Source organism: Miniopterus schreibersii, assembly GCF_964146895.1.
Source record: "Miniopterus schreibersii genome assembly, chromosome: 18".
NCBI classification, from domain to species: domain Eukaryota; kingdom Metazoa; phylum Chordata; class Mammalia; order Chiroptera; family Miniopteridae; genus Miniopterus; species Miniopterus schreibersii.
In genome coordinates, this window is record NC_138121.1 from 35,451,326 (window position 1) to 35,477,510 (window position 26,185).

General features: G+C 50.4%; 1 long non-coding RNA gene across 1 annotated transcript in view; it reads left to right on the top strand.

The window, feature by feature from the left end:
- Nucleotides 1-24,234, top strand: part of LOC308548292 — a 40,221-nt gene extending 15,987 nt beyond the window's left edge. Inside the window, exon 3 of the long non-coding RNA XR_013997592.1 lies at nt 24,041-24,234. This is a non-coding gene — a long non-coding RNA (uncharacterized lncRNA). The remainder of the gene's footprint in view (nt 1-24,040) is intronic.
- Nucleotides 24,235-26,185: the final 1,951 nt, after the last annotated feature.

Sequence of the window (26,185 nt, forward strand, 5' to 3'; positions counted from 1 at the left end):
GATTCCCGCTGAGGGCACATGCCCGGGTTGTGGGCTCGATCCCCAGTTGGGGGTGTGCAGGAGGCGGCCGATCAATGACTCTCTCATCATCCATGTTTCTCTCTCTCTCCCTCATGGCCCTTCCTCTCTTGAAGTCAATAAAAAGATATATTTTTTAAAAAGTGTTTACAGTCTAATTGGGGAAGACGTGGGATGAGGCAAGTGGACAAGTAGATAAACAATGTACGCGTCGTTTCGGAAGAACAGGTGACAGAGGCTAACTGCAGGTGCGAGCAGAGCGGTAGAGCTGGCCTGGGGTCAGAGGCATCCTCTCTGGGGACGTGACCTGGAGCCGAGGCCTGAGGGACGGGAGGGGCTCGTCCTAGGAGGAGCCTGGAAGGAGTAGGGCGGGAGGAGGGACCGCGTGGGGATCAGTGCCGGGCAGAGGGGAGAGACCCGAGTCCCAGGAGGCTGGAGAGTAGGCAGGAGGCGCTCAGGCGCAGCCTGAAGGCCTGGGGAAGGAGTGTGATTTTATTCTAAATCCACCCGAGAACAGTTTAAGGGTGTTAAAGATCTTGTCTAGTGTTTTGAATATGTCACTGTGCCTCAGTAAATTGCTTTAAATCTATTATCTCTATAACAAGGTAGACTTTTATGCTCTTAAATCAGTAGAACTGGAACTCTTTTGAAGGACAGAACTGAATTTATTTGTAAAAATAAATAAAACATCCTTGGTCACTGGAATAGAGTAGAAAAGGTAGTGGGTGTGTTACCAGGAGGCAAGATGACAGCAGGGCAGCCTGGTTTGTGTTGCACTTGGGAGGGGGGCCCTTCTCACACTTCTGAGAAGGGAGCGGGAAGTCGTGGAAGCCGGTGAGACGGCCGGAGGTGGCCAGAGAAATACGTGGTGTGAGGCAGGAGTTTCACGAATGAAAATGTCGGATGTTTAATACGGAGTGTGGCCTATTGTGATATAAATACCAACTCCGGAAGGCTGCTGTTCTCAGGAGTCTTTGCCTGACCTGGGTGTCTGTGGGACCGAGGAAGAGGCTGGTGTTCACACCGAGATGACAGGCTCTCAGTAACACAAGGTTCAGGGACCCAGAGAGGCCATTAGGCTGTGGGTGCCAGCGCTGCCCAGGGGGTCTCAGCACTGGTGCTTGAGGCTTCAGCCTGGGACAGAGCACAGGATGGAAGACACCGCAATCTTCTCTCAAGGGTCAAAAGCCCACGTAACAGTTGCGTTACACCTCATGTTAGTCAAACTATTGGATAATAGGTTTCTATTAACCTGCTAGACGATTCCTTAGAGCACAGTGGAAGATGTTTTCTCCTAGGGACCAATATAATCAGGCACCTTTTCTAGAGCTCTCTTTCCAGTATCAGAATTCCTGGGAAGCATGACAAGTGGTTACTCTGGGCAAAGTGAGGCGTGTGTTACCCAAGCCGTGCTGAGGTCCCTGCAATGGAGAAGCAGGAACAGAGGCGAATGTTTGTGCCCCTGAGTCAGCACCGCCCTAGATACAGCTTGAGACATACAGGCAGCTTCTGGCCTTCCGAGCCCCCGGTCCTGCCTTTCAAGTTGCTGCCTCCTTCTGTTAATCCAGTTTATATATACAAAATACATGTATATCATACACATATATACATATTTATATACACACACACATATCACTTAGAAGGCTGTTACCTGGGTAAATACTTTGTAAGTTTATACAATCAATTATTGTTACTTATAGACCATGATATATATGGTGACTTCAAGAGGATGCTAAATATATATAATATTTTTTGTAGCTGGAATTGAGAGAACAACCCCATTTCCCTCATTTTTGCATTTGGTGGGTGGGAGTGAGTGTGTGTAAAACAGGGTTGACTCTCAGTCTTGCCCCTCTTGTCCGCCCAGTAAAGATACACCCCAGGGTATGGAAAGGACAGCTGTCAGAGGACAGCTGCCTCTTATCCACTGCCTAACGTGACTATAAAGCCCTTCAAGTTATTGAATGGGTAAAAGAAAATAAAACAGCAGTCCACCCCAGTCCCCGACATGCTAAAGCTAGACTAGAAGGGGCAGAAGCGAGGAGCAGACGGAGCTGCCGCAGAGGCCTGCGTGCGCCCAGGAGGGCGACTGGTGAACACTGCATCTCATTGAGCGAGTTTAATGGGCTCTGGGGGCTCCCACATTGGGGTCAGAACACAGCTTAAGAAGGGAGAGAAAATGAAACTCTGATAGACTTTGTAGAGGGGATTATTTTTTTGCTTCGAATTTCATTTGAAAGGACTGAAAGACAGGGTCCAGAAACCCTGGGCTTTGGCTGATGAAAGACCATCAAATGAAACATTTATTTTCACTAATTTAAAGGGACTGAGGGTGAGAAAGGGGCAAGCAGCCAAGGCCCAAAGCAGAGGGAGAACAGGGAGGCAGCCGTGGAGAAAGGCCCCTCGCTTTGCTCCCTGCCTCTCGAAGGAGCGTTAGCCGGTCCTCACGGGCAGAAAGACGATGGTGGGGTCACTGCCCGTCGGGTATGGCCACACCCAGAAAGGGATGGGCATTGCCACCTCCTATCGCCGGGTGAGCGAAGGTCAGGGTGCTGAGAATCAAAACCCCGCAGCCTGGAAGTCAGCAGGCAGAGAATGCCCCTGGGTCCCATGCATCCGCACGGAGGTCTCGGCAGGGCCCTGAGACGCCTTGAGAATAAGCCTTTGCCACAAGAGCTGTTTTGGAGTCACCCTGTAAGTGACCCCAAACTGAACTGGAAGCACATCCTGCGAGCCAGTTAGCGAGTCCGAGGTTCCTCTCTGTGTGTGTTTCCTTTCCACAGTATCAGCGGACACTGCCATGCTGCCAGGATCCACCACTGAGGCCCGCTGCATGGCGTGCACCCTGGGCGGTGGCACGGGGCCCAGCCCTGGGAAGGGGCCACCATTCAGTGCTGCCATCTTGAAAGTCTCAATAATTTTATACAAGGGCCTCCACAATTAAATGGCTGGTGCACCCACTCCCCCAGCTGCCAGGAGTGTGGGCTAAAGAGAGCTTGCAGCTGAGCCAATGACCTTGTCTGAAGAGAGCCGCCTTGCCCAAGGTCAAACCCTCTCCCTGGGGGCAATGGAATGCAGGGTGGGCTTCAGAGTACAAAGACCCAGCCCTTTGCTCCCACGGGGGCAACTGGCAAGAGCCACGCTTTCTCTGGAACCCCCGTTGCGACTGCCTCGCAGTCCAGCGTCTCCTCTGCGCAGCTCTGCTCTCCTCAGGGCGTCACAGGCGCTGCTCGCAGGGGCCTCCGCGGCCCTGTGCGCGAAGCCCCACCTCCGGGCCTGGGAAGTGGGAGCTGAGAGGCTGAGCTTTGGAGCGAGGCCGGCTCGGCGTCCCGTTCTCCTCTCAGGTGGGCTTCAGGGGGTCAGAGAAAGAATCTGGGTCCACGTGTGGACCAGGGAGCCAGCTTGGTGGCAGCAGCCGTAACCGGTGAAAAGCCCCTCAGGGGAAGGAAGAGGAAATGGGGTCAGAGAGGTTAATGAGTTGCCCCCCGAGGCCACACAGATGGCCAGGGCCTTAGCCAGGATTCAAACTTGGGCTTCCTGGCCCCTAATTAGATTCCGTTACAATAAGCTGTGACACTTCCTAATCCCACAGGGAGCCTGGCAGTACCAATTTAGCGCCACGCGTAAAGAGTTAGGTGCATTTTTTTCTTCTGTGAAATTCCAAAACACTTTGGTAACTTGCTGGTGGCTTCTTATGTATTATCCTTTCTAACTTGGAAACCGTCCTTTCCTTCGGGATTCAGACAAAACCGAGTGATTTCACCCCCCAGTTAGTGAGGAAATATCCAGGAGACCATCAGTCCTCCAAGTGGGACCTGAGCTGGCTGCGGGGGCTCCTTCGAGGCCACATTGACCCAACACTCGCTCTTTATTTAGGTGTTTTCACTGTGAGGTAGCACAGCACAGAGGTGAGGTCTTCAGGCTCAGAACCCCCTCGCTGCCAGAAGCTGAACCCTGCTCCAACTCCTGTTGGTTGTGCAAACTTAGATAAACCCCTCATCTCTCTGCCTCTCGGTTTTCTCACCTGTGAAATGGACATGATAATGGTATGTGATTAAAGCAGTAATTCAGAAATTTAAGACTCAGGGAAGACGGGCTTTCATAATTGTCATGCGCACGGATGGTCTGTTTTTCAAGGTTAACACACTACACTAACTAGAACTCAGTAGGTGCTTTAGAAGGCACGTTTCCCTCGGCGCCGAAAGCAGAGCCTTCCTGCGACGCCTTTCGTAAAATGAAGTGGAGTAAAATTCCCAATAATTTATATGGGAAAAATGTGGAGTGTTCCAGACCCCCACAATAACCTACCAAATAATAACAAATAGCACATAAGCCCCCAAATAACATTAACATATAGTAAAAGCAGAGCCTCTCTCGCTGCCCGGGGTGCATTCTCCCTCCGGACACCTCGCCCCAAAACAAGCGCTCAACGCTATTTTTGCCTCTTTTCAAAAAGCAAAAATCCTCTCCAGAGTTTCCGTTAACAAAACCAGGTACTAATTAATGTAGGTCTTTTGTAGAAGCAAAGTGGCTTGACAGAAACTTTTTAAAAGCAGGGATACCTGTAAAACGCCATCCAAGGCTATTCAGTGCCGCAGAAGGAGCCTCACGCAGTTCTGGAGAGCAAAGGAGGAATCTTAATGTTGCGCTTTCGGTGCCTGGTTTCTAAAGGGCCCGCTTGCTCCCGCCGTCCCCAGCCCGCACCGCCCAGCCACACTGCCCTCTTCATTCCCTTGTCCCCCGGTGCCGAATGTCGCCCTGCTTCTCACGGCCCTGCAGGCATCCCCCCCCAGGGTGCCCTGCCAGGGTGAGCGCTGACACAGGGCGTCGGCTGAGAAATGAGTGCTCGGTGGTGATGACAGCCCAAACCACAATGCTGTGCAGAAGCCCTCGCCCGAGGGGCCCCTGGGAGCGGGGGAGAAGCCCCACAACCTCCTTTTAATTTGTCCCAGGCCAGGGAAGGGCAGAGTGGCTCCCACGCGGGGCAGGCCCCTCAGTTCACACACCCGCAGCCCTCTGACAGAAGGCACCGAGGAGCGGGGCGCTGGGGCGGTTCCGGAGAAATGGTTAACAGTGACAGGTCGGAATGCCTAGGGGCCTAGCTGCGCGCCCTGCAGGTCACAGCCCAGTGCCTGAAGCCGCACACGAACGGCACTCCTCACCGGCATCGGCCCTCTGCCTTGTTCTGCCCAAGGGGACTGAGGCCGCGAAGCTGTTACTTCACAGGGTACAGCTGCCGTTCATCTGGAATCGCGTGCCAGGCGCTGCGCTGGGCAACGTCTGGAATTCTAACACTTGCCTTAGGAGGCCTGTGATGTTATCTTTTTATACTGATGAGGAAATCACTCTATGAGGTTAATAACTTGCCCCACGCCCCACACTTCTGGTGGGGCTGGAACTTGAGCCGGACTCCAAAATCATGTTTTTAACGCCGCACTGTCCTGTCTCCTAACAGCCAGCACACCGGGGCCCGGGGTGCTCAAGGGCCGCCTCTGCTTCAGGGACCAGCCGACTGTCTTAAGAAGAATCAGAGATTTTCTCCTTCATACTCCATTATCACCTTTTTTATCACAGTTCTTAATATACGGTTATGTCCTTGGCTATTTACTGTTGCTTGAGCTGCCTGAGAGCAGGGGCCAGGTTCCTTTAACAAGCTTACACACAACAGAATGGATGGATGGATGGATGGATGGATGGATGGATGGATGGATGGATGAACTAATGAATATAAGACATCCTGACTCCAGGCTAGTGGCCTACCCACCATTTTCTGTAGGCCAACCTCTTCTGTAACACTTAAATGACTTTTCTCTTGGGATTTTCAATAAATTGAACTAGAATTACCATTTTCTTATAATGTTTAGGACTAATAAAAACTGAGATCTCACAAGACTCTGACCATTTTACAAAACAAACAAAAAGCATCTCTCTTTTTTTATCATCTTCTGAGATACATGCAATTCTGTCTTGCAGTGCAATTGGCAGAAAGAAGAAAAAAAAAAAAGATGGTGATGCTCTCAGGCTATTTGAAAATACTGGCCAGAGCCCCATCCTCTTAAATGATCTTAAGCTGACATATAACTCTAGGACTGACACCCCCAACAATTTAGACAAGTGTAAAGGTGGTTTTCCCAGAGGGACTGCTATACTCCTGTGATGAGCTGCGTGTAGGAGCTTGGGGGCTGCCCCTAAGTGTCCCTGTGAGTCACTTCAGCCTGTTGGGTGTGTCTCTTTATAGCTTGTCTTTTTCTGATTATTCAATGTTCTGATAATTTTGTGTACTGTGCTTTTTGGTTAACATTAAAATGTAAGCACTTTCCAGTGTACTACAAAGTGTTGGATACCTCAAACTTAGTGGTTCCTAATATTTCCAAGCGAATGTATCATAATTTATTTAGCTCTTCCCCTATTGCAGGGCTTTTAGGTTGTCACCAATATTACGGTCTTATGAAATAGCAGTGTGATAAATAACCCCAAAGAGAGAGCCTTCTCTGAGCTCCCTCCTTGGATATGTCCTTAGGGTCAGTTCCCAGCAGCCTGCCATTTATTCTTGATAACTGGATTTGTGAGCAAGAGATGAGCTCACCAGGGACATCGAGCAAGGAGAGAAAGTTAACTCACTAGTCACTGAACACTCTGAAGATTATTATTCAGCTGGGATATATGCCCTATTCCAGGAAAAGCATTGCACGTTATTTTAATCTTTATTTTTCTAATACATTTTTATTCAAAAGCAGTACTCGTTGTAAAGAGTGAAGCAGTATAAATACGTATAAAGAAAAAGTCAATGACTGCCTTCTCCCCCAATCCTTCTATTTGACGACAGACTTTAACAGCCTGGTGTGTATCCTTCCACACCTTTCTCCATGCCCATGCAAGTAAACACACACTTATAGACACATTTTTATAGACACAAGTAGGCTCATATATAACACACTGTGTTCTAGGTAACTTACTCTTTTGCATTTAACAATATGACATGGAAATCCTTTTAGGTCAATCAGTAAAGAGTTAGCTTATTTTTTAAATAAGAAATGAATAATATGCCATTGTAGGGACCTGCTGCAGTTTTATTCTGCTATTTTTTGATTAATAGAAATTCATTTTTTAAAAAATATATATCTTTATTGATTTCAGAGAGAGGAAAGGAGAGGGAGAGAGAGAGATAGAAACATCAATGATGAGACAGTCATTGATCAGCTGCCTCCTGCACGCTCTCTACTGGGGATCGAGCCTGCAACCCGGGCATGTGCCCTGACTGGGAATCAAACCGTGATCTACTGGATCCTAGATCGATGCTCAATCACTGAGCCATGCTGGGTGGGTTAGAAATTCATTTTTGAAACATTATTTATTGGTCATTTAACACTGGAACAAATTTTCTCTTCTGACAAACAAAATTTCTAACAAGCTGTTAGAAAAAAAGTTCAGGGAAATTGTCTTTCATTATTATTACTGGAGTCATTTCCTCCTGATTCTCAATTCTTCTGAGCAAGTCCCAGTTATTTTCATGGGATGCACGTGTCTTCTGGACTGGGAAAGGTGACGAACTCAACACATCTCTCAAATTCTCATGCTTTTTTACAATGTATGTGGCAAGACGGGCCTTATTTTTGTTACAACAAATATTTATTGAGTATCCACCGTGGCCCTATAGCAGATACAGATGGAAAACAGAAAACTTTAAAGAAACATAGAAAAGAGATGTTGAAACAATAAGAAAAGCAGTCTCTCTAGATGAAAGAGATTATAGAGTAAACTAGTTTTATGAAACAGAGGCTGATTAATACTAACTGGATACAAAGCACTGTGCTGGGTGATGATGTCTTCAAAGGAGCCTGTGGTTTGCAGGAGAGACAGGCCCTTGTAGAGATAACAGAAGGAAGATAATAAAAAATGGGACAGACATGCTGAGTGTAAGGTTGGGTGTAGATGTAGAGGGCCCCGAGCTCCCCTCAGGATGCCAATTATAACATCTGGAGTCATTTCAAACCTGAAGACAGAGCCGTGCACATTAAACAATTTTTTAAAGGGGGCACGTTGAGGTGAAAGTGCAGGGCAGAAACAGCCGTTGTGTTTCCTCCTCGCGTACCAGGCGCCAGCTCCAGCTCCACAGAAACCACTGTCCTGCGGCGGGAAGATCAGCTCTGGAGCCACAGGCACCTGGGTTCAACTCCCTGACTCACCAGCTCGCCCGCTCTTTCATTCAGCGCCACGCTCAGGAAAGGCGCCGTGCGGGCCTTGGGTGCGGCAGAGAACAAGACGCGTTCCCACAGTGGTGTTACCCAGCGGAGGAGAGGATGGGCCATAGCGAGAACTCTCTACGCAGACATAGGGTGAGGGCCTGAGCGACAGTCCAGGTTGGATGGTGAGGAAGGCCTGCTGGAGCAGTATTTCACCTGACACCTGAGCGAGTAGAAAGAACAGGTCACACACACACACACACACACACACACACACACACACACACGCATCTGGGGGAAGAGCCTTCCGAGCGTGCCCAGGCGCAGAGAAAGCCTGCGTGTCAGGAAGGCGGGGAGGGAAGAGGTGGTGGGTACTAGAGGTCAGAGGCAGGATCAGATAGGAGAACTGGGTTTTAATTTAACTACAATGAGAATCCATGGGAGGGGCTATGCAGGGAGTGACGTGATCCAATTTGAATCTTCAGAGTCACACTCCAGTTGCTCCATGGGGACCAGATCAGGGGGAGGCAAGCTGGAAGCAGGGTGAGTCATGGGGGAGTGAATGCTGTGGGCCTGGTGAAAGACGGTGGTGGCCTCGGCTCGGGTGTGGGCAGGGAAAGACGATTCCTGAACTTTCCACCTAGGAGCAATGAGCCTCCCCCAGGCAAGCGACTTCGCCCCTCAGAGCCCGAGAGTGTTCATCTGTGAAATGGGGACAGTAACACAGGCTCCCTGAGGTTGGCGGGGGGATAGTCGGCAAGTTCCACGCTGACCCTTAGCACCACGCCTGGCACCAGGCCCGTGCCCTCCGGGTGCCCGCCGTCCGCGGGAACTCTGCCGCATCTCTCTTTGGCTGGACGGGAAACAGCGAGCCATTGAGGGTGATGGCGATGGGCTGACACTGCGGACGCTCTAACGCATTAAAACGAGATAAAACAGGAGACATAGAGGGTTACCTACCTACAGGGGAATGCACGCGGCCTGTTGGGGGACTGCAGCGCTGCAAGCACAAACGAAGGGCTTCATTCCGGCTGGGCAGTGGTCACATGTCTCGGGGAGCCGAGCACACAATCACCAAGCTCAGGGAATCCTATTACGGGGCAGAGAGATAGCTGACGGAGCCCGGCTCTGTGTATTTATTCCCCAAGTGGCCTGTGAGTGGGAGAGGCCCCTTATGTCCCTGGTAAACATGAGCCCTACTGCAGGTGTTTGGGTTTATCACAGGGAGGAAATGACTTTTTTTACACCTAATTTAATCTGAAGCTATTCACAGTTTAAAATGTTTAGTAACGGTGACCTTTTTAATGACTAACACATTGCAGGTGGTCCTGTTGCAGGGCAGTTAATGTTTGCCGTCAGAAAGAGGGGGGAGACTTCAATGACCACTCCATGGCCATTGTCTTTGCCTGGCAGGGTTCAAAGGACAGCTGGCTCTGGACGGGCCACGGTTAAGGATCTCTGAAAAGGACCGGTCCCCCTCCTCCGGGGAGGGCTGCTTCCCTTTCCTTGGTCTTTCTTGGGACCGAGGTGTGGGCAGAACATCTCAGGCAGGATTGTAAACCAGATGCTGCTGGCTGCCTGGCCTGTCTCCGGGTGTGTTTTCCTTTTCAAAGGACAGATGGGTCTGTGAGAATTCAATGGTCCAGAAGGGAGAGGCGATTGTTTTGGTTGCTCACCGTTGGCTGGATTCCTCGGCTTTTCACACCATTTTGTAATGAGACTTGTGTGGCCACAGAATGTCAGGTAAATCTTCAATTTCGGATGAGTGAAGGAGGCCTGGAGAGAGAGGAAGTAACTGGCTCGGGGTCAGAGCAGATCCCACAGCACCAGCCAGGCCTCTTGACAATGTCGTGTCCACTACGTCCCACGCCCCCATCCAGGGCTTTCACTGTGATTCACCCCGAGCTCGGTGATGTGCTGGGCTGCCTGATTAGCCAAGAGGTTTGCACGGGGCCCGTACCTTGTCTCAAACCATCTGCTCCACACCCTAGAGGTCGCCTCGGTGGAGACCACGGCGTCCACACCTGAGTGTGTGCTTGGCTTTCAGGGCAGGGCGGCAGCTCACTGAGTCAGCAGATACCCCTGTAAGTCTACGGCGGGGAGGCAGCCACGTGGGGCGGTGGCCTGACCCCAGCAACCCTCCCCAGGCCCAGGCCGAGTGAGCCTGCCTTCCTGCCGGGAGCTCCAGCAGCTCAGAGCGCCGTGTTCCTCTGTGCCAGCCTCTCCCTTCCCCTCTGCACTCCCCCTTCCCCTGAGCGGCTCCTGGGGGGTGCACATCCCCCTATTTCCCATCCCGGTGGAGAGAAGCAGCAATGGGACCCAGGGAAGGAGGGGACTTGAGGAAGCCACCACCTCCCCAGGAACAGCTGCTTCTCTGCTAAGCCCACGGGTACCCTGCTTCTGTCCAGGACGAGATTTCCGAGTCCTGGGTGATTCAGGTGGCCTCTTTTGTTCAGACCGTCCAGCCCTGCTAATTCCATTTTGAAGTCACTATCATCTCCCTGTGATTTGTGTCTGGTGTCAGATGTCTGAGGTCCGTGCTCTCCAAAGGGATTGGGCTTCGCTGTCTTCCGAGGCCTCTGGGCTCGTGGCGGAGCTTGCCGCTGACCTAGCCTCACGCCTCAGGAGAAGCACAGTGACCTGGAAAGTTAGGGGTCTGGACAGGGAGGGTCAGACGGGTCCCCAGGGCTTCTAATGAGGCACCAGCCGGTGCTAAGGAAAGGCATGGCCTTCAGCTCCTCCACGGGGTGCCGAGCGCTCACCCACGGGGTGTCAGGGGTTAGGTCCCTGAGCCCACTCTGCTTGCATTTCTTCCCTGATCTTTCTCTTAGTTCTTGCTACTTGAAAGTCATTAGATTCTAAAACTAGAGTGAGAGATGGTTGTGCAACTCAGAAAATCTAAAAACCACCAAATTCTACACTTAAAATGCACAGGAAAAAAGTTAATTTCAAAAATGAATCGAGCTATGTACAATTACGATTTGTGCATTTTCCCCTTTACGTTTGTTATACTTCAGTAAAAGAGTTTATAAAATGAAGGTGTTACCCTAAAAATGAAAAGCACTGGGAAACTCCCGTCTATATTTTACCTCTAGATTTATAGAGCATCTGTTCTAGAACCTACCAGTTACACCGGACTCTTTAAGCCATTTTTGAATGGAACCTATCAGTGGATTTAAAGTAATATGATAAAATAAAGCCATATATTTCAAAATGTAAGGAATGGACTGTTTTCACCTAGTGACCTGCGCCAGTGCTTCCTAAGGCTGTTTTCGGGATCTGTGTTCTCGACGCCACTTATTTGTGTATTAAAATGCTGTGTGGAGAGAAATGCACAAATACTTTAGTTCTCGCTCCCTCCTGGCACGCTTTCACCCTGGAAGGTTTTCCTGAGCTCCAGAACAGTTAAAGCCGGTACCTATATTAATGCGAGTACTTTATTGTCCTGAAATTACGGCTTTTGAAGTTCCTTCCTTTCTGAAACAAAAAAGAAAAGCTACGGTTGACATCAAAGAGGAGGCATTCTCCTCACCAGCAATTATGGCCCCTTAATGTTACTCAATACCCACCCAGTTGCAAACTGCCTTTGCTGTTTGTAACATGTACTTATTTTGATCAACACCTTTAGAAAAAGTACCTAAAAGGACCCAGCTACCTATAAACTTCTCGCTGGATTCTTCCCGGTGGTGGTTGTTGTGAATGAAAATACTTCTTTAATAATGCATTCTGCCATGTATGATTGCGGGTGTGTTTTCCTTTTAAAGAAAACATTTAATTACTGTTGGAGAGTTGTAACTGTTAGCTGTGAGTTACCAGATGTGAAACCAGACACAAGGGTGAGATTTTACAATTTCAGCACAGCTGCTTACGACCAAATCTGGTTTAGGACACCGTTGATGGATTTAAAAACATTACATTTATATTAAAAATAGCAGGGCCTCATATGCAGCCCAGCTGAAGGTCTTCTTGGCAAACTTGTTAAAATCAGAACAAGTCCCCCAATCAAAGTCCAGCAGCGGCCTGTGCGCGCTGGCCAATGACATGTGGTGTCACTCCCTGCCCACCCCACCGCCACCCAAACATCTCACGGAGACACATGTGTCTGGGCCTTTTGTCCCAATTCTAAATTAAAGCCCCAATTCTTTTCATTTGTATATTACGTGCACTCGGCGCCAGAATGTGAAGGCTCAGAGGCATCAGCAGTTGGTGCAAACTTGAAAACCTTAACTTGCTGCGCCCGAGATTTGAGACAAAGGTGTTGTTTGGTCTCCGGCCCACCCCCACCCCCTGGCATTGGAGTTTTTGCAGCGTAGGAAGAAAACAGCTTGCCAAGCTTACCTTTTCTCCCTCCCCACTCCCCCACCCCCACCTCCCCCTTTGAGTTCTTAAATCTGCAGCGATTATTCCAGCCAAATTGTCGCCATGCTTAGCGGAGCGTGCAGAGCAGGCGGGACAGCTGAAATAACCGGGAGACGTCGGGCACCTTGACCCCGCACCCTGCACACTCGAGGGCCGGCCTTGGCCTTGCCTCCTAGGTTTCTGCCGTTATTTTAACAAGAGTTCTGAGGGTTTCCAAAAATGTACGCAGTGAAAGGGCCTTCCTTTCTTCAGCCGGGGGAGTGGGAAGACGTGGAAGGCTCCGGTCCACGCCCGCACGTCTGAGGCACACGGGCCCTGGTGCTGGCGCTGGAAAGCTGGGCTCTTAGTGAGAGCTTTACGGGCACGTCTGGGCTGTATTCAGACTGCACAGGGCACCCAACCAAGGGCCCGCCTGTGGCCTTCGCTCCAGGCCCTTTGTCCGCCCCACCGGACACTCCCTCTCAGCACCCGAGGTAGGCGCTTCGGAGCCTCCTGATTTTCCCCCTGTACATATGCAAGCAAATGTGTGTGTCCCATAAATCGAGGCGAACTGTACACGTAGTTCTGCACCCCCTTTGTCCTTTCATAATAGCTCTTGGAGATCTTCCCAGATCGGACCAAAGAGCTTCTTCATTCATTTTGAGGCAATAAGAGTTTTTCATCAAATGGACATATTCAGCTTCTTGTTTATTGCACCCGATGCTGGAACTGACCATCTTTATTCAGAGGTCTTTGCTCGTATCTGCAGATAGGTCTGAGGGCTAAGTTCCTAGAAATGGAATTGCTGGCTCAAATGGTTTATGTATGCACCTTTCAAAAAATACATGAACCGCCCTGGCCTGCCGGCTCGGTTGATCGAAGCATGGATCCGTTCACCAAAAGGCTGCAGATTCAGTCCCCGGTCGGGGCAAGCACAGGAGGCAACCGACTGATGTTCCTCTCTCTGTGCGTCTCTCCCTCCATCCTTCTCTCAAATCATGGACCATGGATCAGGTAAGATGAAATTAAAAAATACGTGGGCCAGCGCATGCGTGTTCCTGTTTCCTTACACTCTTTGGGTTAGGTTGGTTTCAAAAGGATAGGCCCAAGATGAGAGGCCCCCACGACGCACAAACCACGTCCCCTCCAGCGCGAAGCGTTTGTCCGTCGCGATACGTCACGCATGCACACACTCACTCACACACCGTCCAGCTCTCTTGTTAATATTTTGGGAGCTCTTTGTATAGCGTACGTGGGACGTCTGCCTCATGGTGTCAGCCAAGGACACAGGAGCTGCAGTTACGTTGCTTAGATTAACGTCATCCATAGGTTGCAAATGTTTCCTATTCCGGGGATACTTTCTAGGCCCCACCACTTCTCCCCTGCTCCCCTATAATTTGAAAGTGCCCCCTCACCTCCCTGCCTTACCCTGCGGCCCCAGCACATCAATGCAGTGGGCTGGAGAGTCACCGCCCTGGGTCCCGGCGCTGGCCTGGACGGGCAAACGGCAGCGGGTCCATCTTTGCTAAAAGTCAGGTTCAACGTGTAACGTGGAAAGATGATGTCAGCTCTCCGGCGGTCCCTGGGGAATAGAAAGGCTTTGTAAACGCCCCTGCCCGCCTGCAGCCCTCTCTCCATATTATTTTGCTCTGAGTTCCTGAGTAAACGCCTGTACAGTCAGGAAGCTCGAAGGTGGTGGTGACGCGGGAGGGGCGGGGGACTGCGGGAGGGTGAGAGGCTGGGTTTCATCTGGGTCCAAAGACAAACCTTCTGTGTACGTCTAGTCATTAGAATTGGATTGGGGGGGGATCTGCAGACAAGTAAGTAGTGGGGTGAACTTGAGGAAGCTACTTCCCCTCTCTTGGCCTCAGTTTCCCCACCTGTACAATGTGTGGGTTTGACCAGATTAGCAGGTCCCACCGTGCACTCTGCTCCTTTGACTGCCTGTCGGCTTTTAGGTTCGGTCTCTGCTGGATGCCTGCAGATTGGGGAAGGGATCCGATGGAAACAGGAAAATGTCCATTATGAGGGGGAAGGAGAGCTAGGGAGGGGTGCGCAGGGAGAAACGCGGAACGGGGGGGGGGGGGAGGAAGAAAAGACCGAGGAAAAAAGAGATGGCTGTGCCTGGAGGGGCCGCTGGGGAGGGATCGGAAAACGAGTAAAATACAGACATAATTCCGCGGCGCTGACGGTGCATTAGGCGAAGGAGGCTCTGGCTCCTTTCTCCCGTGATGGTGGTCAGGCTGCCTGGCCCGCAGTAGGTGCACAGCAATGCTTGCTTAGTGAACAAGTCATTAGCATGTACTAATAGCTCCATGTATCGCGCTATGTCTGCGGGCTAAAGTTTTTATGCGCTCTTTCTTATTTACAACCGCTCTACCAATTAGACTTTAACCCATTTTTCAGATGTGGAAATTGAGGCTCAAAGAAGCTAAGTTGTCTGCCCAAGGCACAGGCACTAAGTCAGCCTGAAGCTCAACCCCCTGACCCTGATATGTGCTGTCCCCATCTCTGAAACACACCCGCATCAGAGGGACACGGTGCCCGACCATACTGCTTCCTCAGGCTCGAGGGAAACCCGTGCTTGTGGAAGTGAAAGCTAAGACCCGTCCTTCTGTGGGAGAGATGGCACATGCCTGTGCCCACCCTCCCGCTCTCCCACTGAGTACAGCAAGGATGCCTGGGTGGGAGGGGACAAGGGGGGAGGGGAGAATGACCCCTGGGTGCAGGTTTTTTGCTCACCAGACTTCTAAGAGGCCCGCATTGACCGTTGGTGTGAGCAGCCAGCACAGATCTTGTTCCAAGAAGCAACCCCGGCTCTCTCTGCATCCTATCTGGGGACAGGGCGTCAACACGGGGCTGCTGGGAGGGTCATTTCCCAAGCCAGACCTCAGCATGTCGGGTGGGGCGGGGCGGGTGGTCCACACTATCCCATCTGCTGAAGTTCCTCTCTCCTTCCCCAGCACCCCGCCAGCCACCTTGTCTCCTTTCCCTGGGGCCTACAGCTTCTGCAGTTAGGGCTCCAGGGGCAGAAACCTCCCAGGGGGGGAAGGTTTACTTAGAAAAAGCCTCCAAATTGCAGATCAAAAAAATATATGTGAGCATCTAAAATCTAAATGCTCAGAGGGCTTGGCAACTTTGCAAATGTTTGTGGAAGGGCAACTGGGTTCTCCTAATGCAGGTCCCGTAGGATAAAAATCCCCACATTGGACCCTCTGAGCTGTCCTGTCACATCACTCAACTTACTCTCGATTTCCCCGCTTCCCAGTGGGGAGGTGTCGACATTAGCCCATCGGGTCTAGTGCTTTCGTGTGCACATCTGGACCTGGATAAGAAGGGCAGGGGCTAATTTATCCACATGACAGAAGATGGAGCCCAGGAGAGGTGGGGAGAGGACAGGGAGAGGCAGACAGAAGGAGACACCGGAGCAGACAGGAGACGGGAGACCTGCTGAGCCCCGTGGAACTTGGCCAGGTGCAGGGCGAAGGGGGGGTTAGGTGATCTGCTGGGTGGACGTCACACAATGCCATCCCCTTTATCATCTTTTAAGGAGACTCCTGTGATTGCTTAAACTGCTCTTTGATTTTCTTACTGTTGGAATGCTTTTTGAAGTGTCGCGATGTCAATGGTCGCAGCAGTTCCTTTTCCTGGAGACGCAGCCTAACAGGTCCGCTGGCCTGCTGGGAAATGATCCCCAGTTCGAAGGCAGCTCGTGTCCCTGACACGGTCCCCACTCCGCCAGGACTCTAAACTTTGTACAGTGGGCCTGGCCGGGCATGGCTCAGCGGTTGAGCTTCGGCCTAGGATCCAGGAGATGGAGGTAGATTCCCTGTCGGGGCACATGCAGGGCTGCGGGCTCGACCCCCAGCAGGGGCCGTGCAGGAGGCAGCCGATCCATGACTCTCATCATTGACGTTTCTCTCTCTCTCCCTCTCCTTCCCTCTCTCTGAAATCAATAAAGATATATTTAAAGAAACACACACCGCAACAGCTTTGTACGGTGGCTTTGGGTGGGGAGGGTTTGCGTGTCCTGGGGCGTGAGCAGGACTCTCTCCTCCCTTCCCCGACCCCCTCCTGGTCCGCAGCTCTCTCCGGGCCCTCACCACTCCTATGTTTTTCTTTCTTACTCTCCTGCTGGCCCTTTTCTGCTCCTTCCCCCCCTTGGGCTGTTTAATGCCCCACAGTTTCCACTTTCTGCCCCACCTCTCGCCCCTCCCCCATTCCCATTTCATGTCCCCTCCGCCCCTCTTTTCCCGGTCTTCGCTTCAGCCCGACGCCCACGTGGGCTGTGCCTTCGCTCACGGGAAGCCTCAAGGCTGAAGTGGTTGAAAAACAAAAACCAAGTTAGTCACGAGATGAGCATTTGCCATGACAGCCCCCCCCAGGAAGCCTAGAAGCTCAGAGGCTTAATCACCTCTGCCTATGACCGAATGACATTCCTTCCATGACACCGTTGCCAGAGCGTGTGATTGATGGGTGAGGAAGTCTCCGTGAAGTAGAGCGTGGTCTCCATTTCACAAAACAAACATTTGGGAGCCCTCGGCTCGCTCAGGATATTCCACCCCCCGGGCCTGGCCTGAGGGACTGGGCAGAGCTCCTGAGCAGGCCGGGCTCCTGGAGGAAGCCGCCGATGGAGGGGGGTCAGGAATTTGGGAGCGATGATGAAGGCCGCGGGGGTGCTCCAGCCAGGGGGAGCAGCGGGGCCCCGTGGTGGGAAAGGGGGGGCCCATGCAGATCCCACCTCTGCTCCCAGGCCTCAATCTTCAACTCTCAAGTAGCAGCTCGGGGTGAGGTTGTCTTTGGGGTTTCTTCCAGTGTCCTGAGAGTGCCCGGCGATTAATTTGCATGGTCAGTTCCCACGCGGAACAATGAGCGGGCAAGTGCGAGGCTGCTCTTTACAGTTTGCCCAGCATCCTGCTCAGCTTTGCCCCGCACACCACCATCCTTGCACTTAGAGAGCTTGTCCAGTTGGGGGAAAGGGAGTATGTGAAAGGCTTAAAAGATTAAGATTTTAAAAAAAAAAAAGAATTTTAACTCAGTATTAAAAACAAACAAACAAAAGCAAAGGACAAGCAGTAGTTAACTTTCAACTGAATGGACGAGGGCAGGTAATTGCGTCTCGGTGAAAATGAGATGTGCAGCAGGATTTCTTTGGCTGGTTGGGGAGGAGGCTGGGAACCCTCCGGGGTGATAGAGTTGTCAGGAACAAAGAATAAAAAGAAAAATTAAACTAAAACAGTAAAAATTTACAGCCCTTATAGGGGTGCCCAGGAACTTGAGAAGATTTTGCTAAATGTTCCCGGGGGTGCTAAGATGGACATGCCCGGAAACCTCTGCTGAGAGTCTTGGGCACCGTTTATAGCCGTGCTCTCTCTCTGAGGTGAGAGTTTCTCCATGACAGGGTCCCGCTAAGGTAGGTGGCCAACAGCAACGCGAGGGATTGCGCTAGAGCTGCCGGCCTCTTATGAAAGGACCGAGAAAATACGGACACTGTCAATAGCTGCAGGCAAAACCGGTAGGTTGTTTTCCTGGGAAATGAAAGCAACAGTCCAGCAGGAACTCCCCAGCTTAGTTTCTTTACCATTTTAAACTATTTATTGAATTATTTTACTACTGCATTTTGGGAGGGGCTAGGTACTCAGGAAAAGAAGCCGACTTTCTCCAGCGGCAGGGGCTCTTCTCCAGAGCTGGGCCGGGCCGCGCAGGTGAGCCCCAGCTCTGGCGGCAGCTGTGAGAGCTTGAACGAGTTACTCAAATCTCTCTGCACATTAATTTATCCAGTGCTTACCGTGGAGGGTTTCTGCGAGGTTTGCGTGAGATAAGTTGTGTTGAGCATTTAGAACAGTGCCCATTTCATTGTGCGTCCGTTTTCGTCTGCCGTTGTCACAACTGACCACAAGGTTAGTGGTTTAGAACAACACAGGGGTATTATCTTACCATTCTGTAGGTTAGGAGTCTGATCCTGGGCTAAAGTTAAGGTGTTGGCACAGCTGTGCTCCTTTCCGTCAGCCGAGGGGAGAAAGGGTTTCCTTGTCTGTCCCAGCCGCCGGGCGCTGCCCACATGCCTTGGCTCGGAGCATCGTTCTCCTCCTGAGCAGCAACACGGCAGCCCCATGGCCATTCTTTCATCGTCGTGTCTGGGAGAGGAAATCTGATTTTAAAGACCTACATGATTAAATTGGGCCCACCTGGATAGTGTGGGCTCTACGCCCCATTCAAGGCCCTTGCCTTGGTCACATCTGCAAAGCCCTTTTTGCCACTAAGGTAACGTAGCCACAGATTTGCAGGGATCAGGGAGTAGATATCTTTGGGATTCCATAATTCTGCCTATTACACACAGTACATGCATATCATTCATTTGCTATTATTATGAAATGACTTTCCAGATACCAAAACAGATGGAGTATTTTTCAGGGCTACGCAGTAACTTGAAGAGGTAATCTCTCTGAAGGAATATAAGAGTATGTGTTTTATAAGCATCTAAATTGAGAAGAGAAAGGGTAATGACTTTTGACTTTAATTAGAAAACCATGTTGCCTATGAATATACTTTCTGAATTTAATTACATAGTAGCTAACATTTGTGGGGTCTTATTATATGCCAGGCATTACTTTGGGGGGTTTTTTCTCCATATACACTATCTTATTTAATAAAGCAACCTGTGATATATGTAAAATTATCTACTCAGAGACAATGACAGAACAAGTTCGATGAAGTGAAATAACATTCTCAATGTCCCACAGGGAGGAAATGGCATAGCTGGGATGTTTCTGGGCATTGAGGTTCACCTTCAGGCTGTGGTCCAGGCTAGCGGTGGAAAGAATGCCTTTATGAGTTAACTGGCAAAGCTTGGCGGTGGGGCTCAGACCTGTAGAACCGTATTTTTCCTACAAAGGCCAGTGTGGGGACCGGATTGTGAACGGCCTCCCAGAAGTACATTCTAGTCATTGTTGGAGGATCAGAGAAGAGGCACGGTCTCAAAGGCCAGCAACCCTCAATATGGGTAAAGCACCACAATACTCACCGGCACAACCCCTGTCCCTGACACGTACATCTCCCCTGTGAAATAACTAGGCACCATCAAAAACCAATGCAGCCTGCCCTCCGGAGCATGACCCCCTAGGCCAGCATTCACCTTGCAGTCCAACGTTCTTCTATGAGCAGAAGGCGAAATGATGTGTGACTCACTGCTTTTCCTCAAGACCACATAAAATTTCACACTTATGATGAATGCCTTTAAACTAGAGTTTCATAAAACCATTTAGTGTATTAGGGTCCATTAACCAGCCTGGAATCATGACCCTCGTTTAGCAGTTATAGACTGTGGCAGCGTTTAATCCATACTGGTTGATTTGTATAACATTTATGATCTGAACCAGATCCCTTAATGCCTAAACGCGTGGCTATTGGCTTGAAATATGAGCAGCTGGAAAGCACGACTGGCAGAGCTCCATGTGATGTTGATGGGAGAGAGCGTGTGCTAACAGGTTTCCTGAAGAGCGGGTCAGTTGGGGTGCAGAGGTAGGGCAAATGGGAAGCTTGGTCACCACTGTTCCACGGGAGGCTCCTGGTGGCCAACATCCATTCCCTCTTTCTCCTTCCTGATGGGATCCAGGTTTTCTTCGGGCCCCATGCACCCCATGCGACTCAAGAGAAGCCGACCTTGGCAATGATTGGTTCAGGACCCAGGCTTAAGCAATGAGCACTTGCATTTTTCCAAGTGACTCTTGGGTTCCAGGTATAAGCCCATGATCTATACTCACCCAATCTGAATGAAGGCTAGGGCTAATATTCTATAATTAAGGGAGAAAGCCTGCTGCCCCAGTGCTAATGGCAGTCATATCACGTCCGTGCCAAAATCTACCTGGAAAAAAAGTGGTTACACATGTAGTATAAAGGATCTGATATTTAACCCTATTTGCAAGCTAAAAAATTAGACTGCCACCATTTAATGGATGTTGAAAGAAGACACAAGACTCTTGGGTCAGAGACAAAGGGCCTTTATTACTCATGGCTCAGCAAACAGCATGAGAATCAGCATATTTGCATCTAACCCATGAGCCAATTCCCATGGGGCAAGTCAAAGAGGACCAGTGATGTATGCGTCCAGTAGGAATCCTGAGCTTAGGGAAACCTACATCTTTTGTAACGGACAGTGAGCATGTCTGCCCTCTGCTCCGGAGGGAGCCACTATCTCTGCCTTCCAAAGCTGTTCACTATACCCACGTCCTTGTAAATGTCATCCAGAGCAAAGGCGGTCAGTGCCCCCGCTGGCAGGGTGTGAGTGAATGCCAGAGACCAGTGCTGAATAGCTCCCAACGAGAAGCCGGTACATAAAGGAAGGCAGAGCCAAGAAAATAGCCCAGGAGCAGAGCTGGAGGCCCAGATGTGCTACGAATGTAGAGGACTTTACCTCTTGACTTTCTGTTAAAAGAGATAAAAATTTCTTTTTATTTTTTTCTTCAAGGTAGCTTGAGAAAATAGTTCTCTGACTCAGAGCCAAAGTATAATTACTAATAAAATAACCAATGGCCTGAACTCTGCAGAGAACACCAGGATTCTTAACTCTTTAAAGATAACTGATCTCAGCCACTGAAGTAGGCATTTCACTAAGCTGCGTCTACCTTTGAGAGCGACAGGTGTCTCGGATCTCTGCTCGGATTGTTTGATCCTCAGTCAACAATAGTGTGATTAAATCCAAAGGGCGGTTTTCTTAGAAGATGAAGATTGAAGGCACCTCTGTGGCTTCTCAGCTTACAACCCTGTGCCCAAATCATATAAGATGTTATATAAAAGCCAAGAATCCCTCTGAGAATGGCACTCATGTTAGACACTGGTTCTTCCCACGGCTCGTGGCTGCTTATTCAGCCGTTCATGTCATACCTCTGCTTGGAAGAGCATACTTCTCCCAATCTCAGCATGAGGCTATGCATTTAAGATGTTAGGCCGTGAAGATGTCCCTGAAGTAGGGCCCATGAAGTTTAGAGAGCAGGAAGTTCCTCCCGGGGCCACTGGAGGATGGCCACCCTGGAACGAGCCCATCACCGTGAGAACAAGGGACCACTGGGCGGTGTGGGCCTCCCCTCCGTGTGGACTCTCAAATTTACACCCCCGGTGTGGCCACAGACTGGAAAGAAGAAGCCAGTGAGCTTCTAACTGTAACCGTGTGCTCCATTGCTGAGCCGTATTGCCTACTGAGCCTTCTAAATGATTATTTTTAATATTCTGTAATTAGCTTCTCAATAGCACAGCCGGAAAGAACTGCCTTGATGGGGTGTGTGTATGTTAAAGGCCCTAATTTGTTAAATGTAAACGGTAAAAATATTTTATAATTATAAAACCTGTTTTAGAATTTATACATTTTTAAATGTAGTTGGAGCCTCAAAATTCAAGAGGGGGATGGCTGCCTGCGCAGAGGCCCTGCCTTGTAACGACTATGTAAAGCACTTTGTAAACTGTAAAGACGCCTACATGTGTTACCTATTATTTAGCTCATCTGTTATTCAGGCCGCCCGAGGGGCACTGGGTGGGCATACCCGGGCGGGCCCACCGTGTCCCTTGAGAGCAAGGTCAGCCGCCGGATGAGACACCCTCACCGGGGCTTGCCTGTGGCCTGGACCTCAGAGGACCTTCCAGGGGCCCCCCTCTCCGCTCCCGCCCCCATCAGGCTCCCGTCCCCTGGAGGCTGGGAGCCCAGGCAGCTCCGGGAGGCAGCCTCGCTGGGCAGCGGGCGCCTACCCCTCCCAAAGCGCCGTTCCCGCTCTGCTTTTCATGCTCACGACCCCTCCATTCTTGCGACGGCACTAATAGCGCAGAGCAGCTGGAGGAGGGGCGCAGGAAGAACGTCTCCCGCAGCAGACGAGATGCCCGGCATAAAAGCTCTGTTTAGGGGCATTGTTTCCGCACACCGCTCACCTGGTAATTTTTTAAATCAGCTCTTCAGAATTGATGTGGTTAAGTCAGACCGCTCTGACTTCATGTGCGACAGTGTTGTCACTATTACAACTGAGACGCATCTCAAAGGATGTCTTTATTTTTCTCTTCTAACCTCACACCCCTTTTCTCCACCAAGCTTTCCGAGAAAGGACGTCTTACACCGGCATTATGCAAACCTCTAAAATAGCAGGTGAACGCGAAGTGTTGATAGGATTTAACTCGCAGCGGCGTGGCTGAGTCGATGAGCCTTCACAGTGGTGGGAATTACCTCATTTAGGGGAAAAATGCTTTATCTTGTCATCTAAAGCTCCTTTGTCGTCTGAGAAGAGAGGAAGGGAAGATGGTTGGGGCTCATCACACCTTAAGTGGCAGCCAGGGTTTAGCAAGACATTTCTAATGAGATTTGGAGAGGGAAACAGCACCCGACGTGGTGATCATGTCCATGTCGGGCTTCACGGTAATCAGGACTCTCGGGTGGGCTATGGGGAGAGGTGTGAAACTGAACTGAAGTGCCCAGGATGGGCGCTGAGCCTAACCGAGGCCTGCGTGGCAAGAAGCATGGCTAACGTGGCTCCGCCAAGCCCTGCTCTGCTCGTGCCTGGCTAGATGAGCTCAGACCAGCCACTTACCCTCTCTGAACCTTGGTTTTCTCATCTAGATCATAATATCCCTCCTTTGCGATTATTAGAAAAGAATGACATAAAATAAATGAACATTACCTTTTTAAAAAAGGTATGAACCGTGCAAATGTTGGCTCTCATTTGTTCTTTATAATCGGACGGGAAAAGCACGAGAGGCGAGGGCTCTCTTTCCTTGCAGACTCTCTGGCATGTTCCTTGCCCTGCAGGCTGCCGGAGAGAGAGCTGGAGGACAGCCCAGTCAGTGCTGCAAAGAGGCCTCTGAAGTGGTGCTACCTGCTGGCGCCCCCAAAGGGCCACATTGCTCAGATTCCATCTCCTTCCAGGGAGGGGACTACGCAAGGCTGGGTACTCACCCCAGTGGAAAATCCGTTTTGTAGATTCCTGCTAGTAGGTCCTTGTGTCTCTTTAAAGCTAATGGTGTGGTGAGGGGATGCCTCTGGCTACAGAGAACTTGCAGCTCTGAACCGTGTCCCAGAGATGTTTTGTCCCAGCATCAGGAAAGGTGAAGTCTTGGAGGAGTTGCCCGCCCCCCGTGTGCCGACCCTGGGAGAGGGGAGACGGGCCCGCCGGCCTGGCCTGCCTGAGGATGCTAGTCGATGTGATAAAAATTCATCTGCCAAGGCCTGGTTTGAGCACAGTGAAGTCAACACCGCTGAGACGGGCACCTCCATTCTTATTGGGCTCCCAATGAGGATTTGGAAGAAAGTACTTGGGCAGGATTATATTTTAGGAGATTGGCATTTACATTAAAAGAGTTATAAGGCTGTTATTGGAATCATAGTACATATGGAATCAAAGGCATAAAGGTAAGAATGCATTAACAAGAATAGAACATTTCTATAACATTATTATTATTAATAAAACCTTTTATAACATTTTACAGGTTATAAAACTTCTTCATATATTATTTCATTTAATGCACAGCACCTCCCTGCAAATCCAGGAGTCGTCGCGTCTTGAAGGGAAGTCGAGGCTCGGAGGTTACGTGATGTGGCCAAATCACACGGCAAGTGGTGAAGCAGGAGCCTCGGACGGGCCTTGAAAGCACACTTAGAGCCTTTTTCACCATCGTGGGTGAAAGTTCCACAGAACAAGGCCAGAATGTGCCTGTGCTTTATGGAAACATTTTCAGGTATTTTAATTTTAGTATCATTTATGTGGTGCCAGGGAGTTTTAAAAAAAATTATCAATAAAGGCAAAAATTCAGGAAAGCTTTCTCAGAGCCAGTATTACGAGAAAACCTAAACCTGTTAGGAAATTGGTTATGATATGGAATGTGGATATTAAAATGCCATAAATGTCATTAAAAACTGTAAATATGTAACTAGAGTTTTTACTAAGTTCATAAAAATTAATATTGGATACAGCATCTTTTGTAAATCCTTGTGGTTCATGTGTCAATTACCTGGTTACTTAGTAACCAAGTAATCCAGTAACCAAGGAGTCAAGCCATAGATTAAATAGTCCCCAACCAGGCCATAAAGAGGTCCCTGAGCACAAATTTGCAGAATTATGGTTTATTGTGTTAATAATCTCTCCATGTCTGTGGCTAGCCTTCCAAGGATGGGGCTGGCGATTGTGTGCTATTCTAGGGTCCAGCCCTGGCTCTTGCTATTTTGTTATAGTACCTGTTTTTTTTTTTTTAAAAAAAAGAGGAAATTAAACCACAGAGCACCCTCTGGCTGAAACGCACTGAAGGAAATGAGAGGCTGAGCACATACCAACCTGGGTTTGGGGGTTCTGGAGGAGCCCAGGCTTGGGTATGAATTTACATGAGAGCTGGCCCAGTGGGCACTAAAGACAGGTGGGCCTGCAGTCACGGTTTAGTGAATGGAGTCTCAGGAGAGGGAAGCACTGCAGTAGGGGACCCCTGAGCAGTTAGGGAAGAAGAGGGTGGAAGGCTCTGCTGTAGCCTGAGGTCCGGGCAGCTTCCTGAGGGGAGTGGGACCTGCAGAGTGGGGCCTCGGGAAATACGGGTGGGGTGCAAAGTGTCCCTGGTAAAGGAAAGAGGCTCGTTGAAGAAAACGGTGGAGACTGCATGTGGAACGTGCCTAGCACAGTGCCTGATATACAAAGAGCCTCGATGAGCAATAGCTACCAAGGGTGTTACTGCTTCCGTGGTTTGGGGGCAGTTCATTTCGCCTTGATGACAGCTTTTTACAACCAATGCGCGCCCGTGGAGCGTGCCAGCCTGCTTTGCCTGCCTGTGGCCTCCTGGATTTGTGCTGGCCGCGTAAGACCAGACAGAAGTTTGTCCTGGTGTGACACAAACGAATGGGCCTGACCTCTTTTCACTCCGCAGTCGTGGGCAGTCGCAGGTCTCCTTGCCACAAAGCTCACAGAGTTCGGAAAATGCTCTCTGTGCAACTGGAATACATAAAAATTCAAATCCTGGCCCCATAAATGTGAGTCAACAGTTTAATGACTTGCTTTAACTAGAAAGTAACCAAATATAAATGCAGGTATGCTGTTCATTTCCATCCCTCTCGGTGCGCGGGTGAAAATAAGATTCCCTGGGTGTGAGGCTGGCTGCGGGACCTTGTCACCGGGGTTCGGCTGTAACGGGGGGAGCAGTGGGGATTTTCCACGCTGTGCTCATCACGGTCACTCCCAGCAAGGTCGAGGGGACCCTTCAGAGAGTCTGCTGTTAGGGGACCTGCCTTTGACTCCTTGGGGTGATTAACGTGTCGATGCCTGTTTGCTGGTGTGTTGAAAGGGGGCACTGAAATCTGCCCAATGCCCACTTCCCATAGCCGTTCGGAGCCGAGGACACGCTGGTCGAATCACGAGGCTGCTCGTGGGGGCCTGGTGCAGAGAAAGGCTGGAGGAGTGTTGGTTCCCCCCCTCCCCGGGTGTGGATGGGCTCAGCTCACCTCGACTGTGACCCGGAGTCACACACACGCACGGCTCCTCTGTGGGCATGAGCAGGACTCGATGGGCTCCTGTCTCATGACACTGGGCACCATCCACCCCGTGTGGTGCCTACGCGATGTCATCCTTCCCTCTAGGCCCCCGAGACCACTGCCCAGCGCTCCCCTTCGTGGCTGTTCTTGGGCCCCACGCCGGCTT